Raw genomic sequence first — 6,208 nt, forward strand, 5'->3', positions numbered from 1 at the left:
ATACGTACTTACCTGTTTGGGATCATCGTCGTTTACCTCTTCTCGACCTTTGTTCATTGCATTGTCTTGCTGTAATTCTAGCTCTGGTGCAATGAATCATTCCTTATTTTGAGTACTAATTGCATTGAGGTGTTCCCTCGGATTAGGTTCAGTATTACTTGGAAAGCTACCTTGTGGTCGTTCGGAGATTAGTTTGGATAGCTGGCCTATCTGAGTTTCGAGTCCTTGGATCGATGCTTGTTGATTTTTAAGTGCTGTCTTGGTATTTTGGAAACGGGTTTCTGACACCGAGATGAATTTATAAAGCATCTTTTCAAGGTTTGCTTTCCTCTCTTGTTGATAAGGTGGCTGTTGAAAACCCTGAGGATTCTGTGGCTTTTGATTCCCTTGACCACTCCAGGAGAAATTTGGGTGGTTCCTCCAACCTGCATTATAAGTATTACTATATAGGTTATTTTGAGATCGGAAGTTATTGTTACCCATATAGTTGACTTGTTCTTCTTCATTTGTAGGATTGAAGGGTTGGTATTCTGTATGCACACCTCCGCCACTTGAGTCACATCTCATTACTGGATATACCTGCGTGGAACCAAGTAAATCGTCAATCTTTTTATTGAGAAGTTCTACCTGATTAGAGAGCATGGTGACTGAATTGATGTTATAAATGCAGGCTGTTTTCGTTGCCTTTGTCCTCATAACTTGCCACTGATAGTTATTCAGTGACATCTCCTCTATAAATTCATAGGCATCTTCTAGTGTTTTATTGTTGATGGTTCCGCCAATAGCTACATCAACCATTTGCCGAGTTGAGGGAAATGTTTGTATTTGAAGCCAAAGCGGTAACCCATGGTGAGGGCACCTTCTTAGTAATTCCTTGTATCTCTCCCATGCATCGTAAAGTGTTTCTAAATCCATTTGCACAAAAGAAGAGATATCATTATGTAATTTAGCCGTTTTAGCCAGTGAAAAATATTTTAGTAAAAATTTCTCGGTCATTTGTTCCCAAGTAGTGATAGACCATCGTGGTAATGAGTTCAACCACTGTTTAGCTTTGTTTCTCAGTGAAAAGGGAAACAACCGAAGACGTATGGCATCATCAGAAACGCCATTGATTTTAAATGTATCGCAAAATTCCAGAAAGTTCGCTAAGTGAGCGTTGGGATCTCCATCCTGCAAACTATCAAACTGAATAAACTACTGTATCATCTAAATAGTGTTAGGTTTTAATACAAAAGTATTTGCAGCTACAGCAGGTTTAACTATGCTAGATTCAGTTCCTGTTAAAGAAGGTTTAGCATAATCATACATAGTACGTGGAGCAGGATTTTGATTTGTCACAATTGCAGGAGGTAGCTGATTGCCTTGGTTTTTAGCCATCTCGTTGGTTGGGGGTTGAGTATCGCCTTCTCGCTCGTTCTCTGTGTATCGTAACCTATGCTTTATTTCTCTTTGATTTCTACGGACTGTGCGATCGATTTCTTCGTCAAAAATTAATGGTCCTGACGGGTTTCTTCTAGTCATAAATTATAAAAACTTGCCAAGAGAAAAAAAAATAAGTAAATTAATAAATAATAATAATAAACTAAAATTAAATTGCAAGAAAAATAAATGGCTAAAGTAATAAAAATTTAGTGTTCCTAATATTTCAATTCCCCGACAACGGCGCAAAAAACTTGATCGCGTGATTCATAACAAGTAATAAATATTTAAAAAGAAGATCAAACCTAGACTAACTATTATCACGACGAAAAGGCAAGCACACCTATCAAACAATAGTATAGTAATGGCAAGACCAGGATATCGTACCCAAGGGAACCAAAAGTACTAGTAATAACTATCTTTTTATTATCTAGCCTAAGAATAATAGGGTTTGTTTATTAAACTAATTATCTAAACTAATTAACTAATCTAATTAAAGCAAAGAGAAAATTTGGAAAAAGATTTGAAGAAAAGCAATTGATAAAGATGACACCCAAGGAGGAATCCACCTAGATTTCACTTGTTATTTGACTTTGAACCAGATGATTCATTCACTTGACTTGATCCTTGAGATTCCCTAACCTATGTTATTATCCCTTTCGAGACTAATAACGTCTAACCCTCAGTTGAATTAATCAAAATTTCTTTCTTAATTAAAACTCCTAGGGAAGCAGTAAATCACTCTATGGACTCCCATATTAGGTTTCACCCTAATCCGGCAAAATCTTATAACCCTATTTCTAGGCGTTCGATCAACTCCGCTTAATTATGCCAAATCTACTCTTAGGCAGGGTCTATTCCTCCTCTGCATAAGCACATCAAATCATGAATTAATACCCAGAATATTAACTCAAGCATTAAGAACACATAATTAAGAACAAATCAAGTATTTATCACAGAGTTCAGATAATAATAACAAGATCCATCATAGGTTTTATCCCCCTTAGGTATCTAAGGGGTTTAGTTCATAATAAAATAAGAGTCCATCTCAAAAGTATAAAAATAACAAAACATGAAGAAAACTCTAAAACCCCTGAAAGAATTCTGAGAGAGATCTTCAGTCTTGAAATAGCTCTGGCTTTTGGGATGGATCGTCTGCCTTCCTTCAAGTAATTCCTAGCGTGTGGTTCTGTATTCCAGAAAAGTTCTGGAAGAGGCCCCTTTTATTAGGTCACACTTAGGGTGTTTATATAGGCTCTGGATTAGCTTTCTTCCTCCCTAAGTATCCTTTTCTGTGTAAAATACAACTCTTTGAAAAAAAGGACACGCCCGTGTGCCACGGTCATGTGACGTGATTGCCAGGACATGTTCGATCTGTTAAATTGCACACGGCTGTGTGGGCTCAATGGCCAGGCCGTGTGAATTGTGAAAACCTTGGTCAACACCCTCGAAGGCCACGGGCGTGTGAGATGCCCGTGTGGCAGGGCTTAGGCCGTGTCATCTTCTCGATTTGGTCCGTTTTGTCCCTTTTTTGCTCGTTTTAGGATCCTTTTGACTCTTGGTGCTCTCCTGAGTACAAAACATAAAATAACCGGATTAAGAGCACCAAATCCACAAATCTAGTAGTAAACATCCATAAATATGCTAAGTATTTGGGGTAAAACTATGTATAATTTGGCGTTTATCATAGGCCCATATTAAGGGGTTTAGACAAAGTTCCAAAATTTTTTTAATTTGACCGAGTCTTAATGAAATCGAAATGATTGTATGCATGTGATTAAGTGTGGTAATGCCTCGTATCCCATCCCAACATAGGGCTCGAGTGTGGGGGGTTACATGTAGCCATAAAGGTAACCCACGGTGAGAGCACCTTCTCAATAAGTCCTCATACCTCTCCCATACACCATATAGAGTCTCTAAATCCATTTGCAGGAAGGGAGATATCATTCCTCAACTTAGCTGTCTTAGCTAGCGAGAAGTGCTTCAATAAGAACTTTTCGATCATGTACTCCCATGTAGTGATAAAACCTCGCAGTAAGGAGTTCAACCACTGTTTAGCCTTATCTCTCAATGGCATCCTCAGAAATGCCATTTAAGTGTCACGGAATTCCAAAAATTAGTCAAATGAGTATTTGGATCTTCATCTTTTAAACCATCGAACTAAACAAATTGTTAGATCATCTGAATGGTGTTTGACTTTAGTTTGAAGTTATTCACAGCAATAGCAGGTCTCATAATACTCGATTTAGCCCTAGTTAAATTGGGCTTGGCATAATCGTACGTAGTACGAGGAGCAAGATTTGCGGCAACCACAGGAGGTAGCTGATTATTCTGATTTTCAGCCATCTCCTCAGCAATATTATTGATGTCCTCTTGCTTTTCCACTGCACTTTGTCAACTCTGCCTCACTTCTTTACGGTTTCTGCGAGCTGTATTTTCAATCTCAATGTCGAATACTAAAGGTCCTAATGGGTTTCTTCTAGTCATAAACTAAAGAAACCTACCAGAAGCAAACAAAAATAAAAATTAGAAAACAAAATTAAACTAAAAATAAAAATAAGATGCAATAAAAGTAAAAATGGGTAAATTAATAAAAATCTAGTGTTCCTAATATCTTAGTCCCTGAAAACAGTGCCAAAAACTCGATAAGGTCACTAAACTAACTAAACTCACGACAAAGGCATGTGCACCTATCATATAGTAGTATAGCTATGGTGAGTCGGGAATATCGTATCTACGAAGACTAAAAGCACTATTACTTACTATCTTTTTATTATCTAGCCTATAAATTAAAGGGGATATTTTTAATCTAAATCTAACTAAACTAATTAGTAAGAACATGACAGAGAATTGAATAAGAAAATACTTGATTATAACCAAAGAAAAAGACAATACCCAGGAAAGAATCCACCTAGACTTCACTTATTATTCTGAATCTGAATTAGATGATTTATTCACTTATGCCTTGATCCATAGAAATCCCTAAATTATGTTAATATCTCTTTCGAGAGTAAGAACAACTGACTCTCAATTGATTAATTGAAATCTCTTTCTAATTAAAACTCCTATTGTAGCATTAACTCGATCTATGGATTCCCCTATTAGATTTGACTCTAATTCAGTAAATTTATGTCATCCTATTTCTAGGATTGCATGCAACTGCACTCATTTATCCCAGATCTACTCTTAAAAACATGGACTTTTGCTCTACTGAATAAGCATATCACGCTTGAATTAATATCCTGAAAATATTAAAGCAAGAAATAAGCATACATAATTGAGAACAAGAACAGGTATTTATCATATAATCCAGAAATTTAAATAATAAGATCCATTATAGGTTTCATCTTCCCTAGGTATCTAAGGAATTTAGTTCATAGTTTGGGAGGAAAACATCTCAAAATTAGGAAAAAAAACAAAACATAAAGAAACCTAAAAACTTCTAGAGAAATTGAATGGAGATCTTCAATCTTGAGAAGATCTTGCTTCTGAGTTGAATTAGTTGGCGTTCTTCGAGTAAATTATTCGGTCCACTCTACCTCCCCCCTTAGATCCTCTTCTAGTGTGTACTTATAGACTTTAGAATGCTCAGAAACCCTAAAAATTGGCTTTTTCTGCGTGTTTGGGAAACAGGAAGCGATATCGACACGGGCTGGCACATGGGCGTGTGGCCAGCCCGTGTGGCTCACACGGGCGTGTGCTTAGCCTGTGTGGGAATGCCCAGGCCATGTGGTTCTAGAAAATAGCTCGTTTTGTCCCATTTTAGCCAGTTTTTGCACTCCTTTTGCTCCCCTATGCTCTTCTAAGTATAGAAACATGAAATTAAAGGATTAGGGGCATCAAATTCATTAAATTATATAATAAATCATCCAAAAATGCATCAAGAATAGGATTAAAACATGTTACTTTTATGACTTATCAGAACTTTTTAAATTGAACTTCATATTTCTACTTTTGAAGTTTTAAAGGTAAGGTGATGGATGATTCTTAACTTGAACTGGGCACTTCATCTGTTGTGGTACTTCTGCATCTAACAATGGTGTTAGTTTATCATAATTAATAGGGTCAGAAGTTACATTGTCAAATTTTGCAAATTTTGATTCTGGTTAAGCTAGATTTTCAACACTTGGTTGAGCATCAACTGGCTCTTCCTCAACTTCGACAGTGTTGGGCTCTAACGTCTTTGCGCACCTTAAAGTCAATGCTTTATAGTGTTCATTCCTTGATTTTCTTGGATTCTTTGTATCACTAGGCAAACCACCTTGTGGTCGGTTCCTAAGTTCAGTTGCAAGTTGGCCCATTTTGTTCTTTAGGTTTTTCAATGTGGTTGTTTGGCTATGGATTAAGGCATCATTTGTCCCTATGTATGCCTTTAACATGTTTTCTAAGCGATTGACAGGTCCAACTTGAGTTGATTTTTAAATTTTTTGGGTAAATATAGGTGGCTGGATTGATCTTGGTTAGCATAAGTGTTATTGGGTCCATCTCCTTGGTTAATCCAAGAGAAATTTGGGTGGTTTCGCTAAGATGGGTTATAAAAATTAGATTCCCTCGATTCTAGTTTGATGGGCATTCTTCGAACAATTTTCCTTCCTCACAATGAACATAGGCTATATTTTCGAATTGATTCAATGGTTGAGATGCAAAATCAATAAACCCATAGTAAAATTTTTAAGCATTGAGGATATCGAAGATACCTGAGATGCGGGTGAAGTGAGAGTGGCCACTTCATGCACTCCTGTAACTCGTCTTGAAATTACTTGATTGATTGGCCACTGGTAATTATTTG

At 36.8% G+C, this 6,208-nt stretch overlaps 1 non-coding gene across 1 annotated transcript; it reads left to right on the top strand.

Moving 5' to 3' along the window:
- The first annotated feature begins 841 nt into the window (after positions 1–841).
- LOC128294822 (small nucleolar RNA R71) lies at positions 842–947 on the top strand. The gene has a single exon (XR_008285129.1). It is a non-coding gene; the product is annotated as a small nucleolar RNA R71 (small nucleolar RNA).
- Positions 948–6,208: the final 5,261 nt, after the last annotated feature.

This window comes from Gossypium arboreum, chromosome 6 (genome assembly GCF_025698485.1).
Source record: "Gossypium arboreum isolate Shixiya-1 chromosome 6, ASM2569848v2, whole genome shotgun sequence".
NCBI classification, from domain to species: domain Eukaryota; kingdom Viridiplantae; phylum Streptophyta; class Magnoliopsida; order Malvales; family Malvaceae; genus Gossypium; species Gossypium arboreum.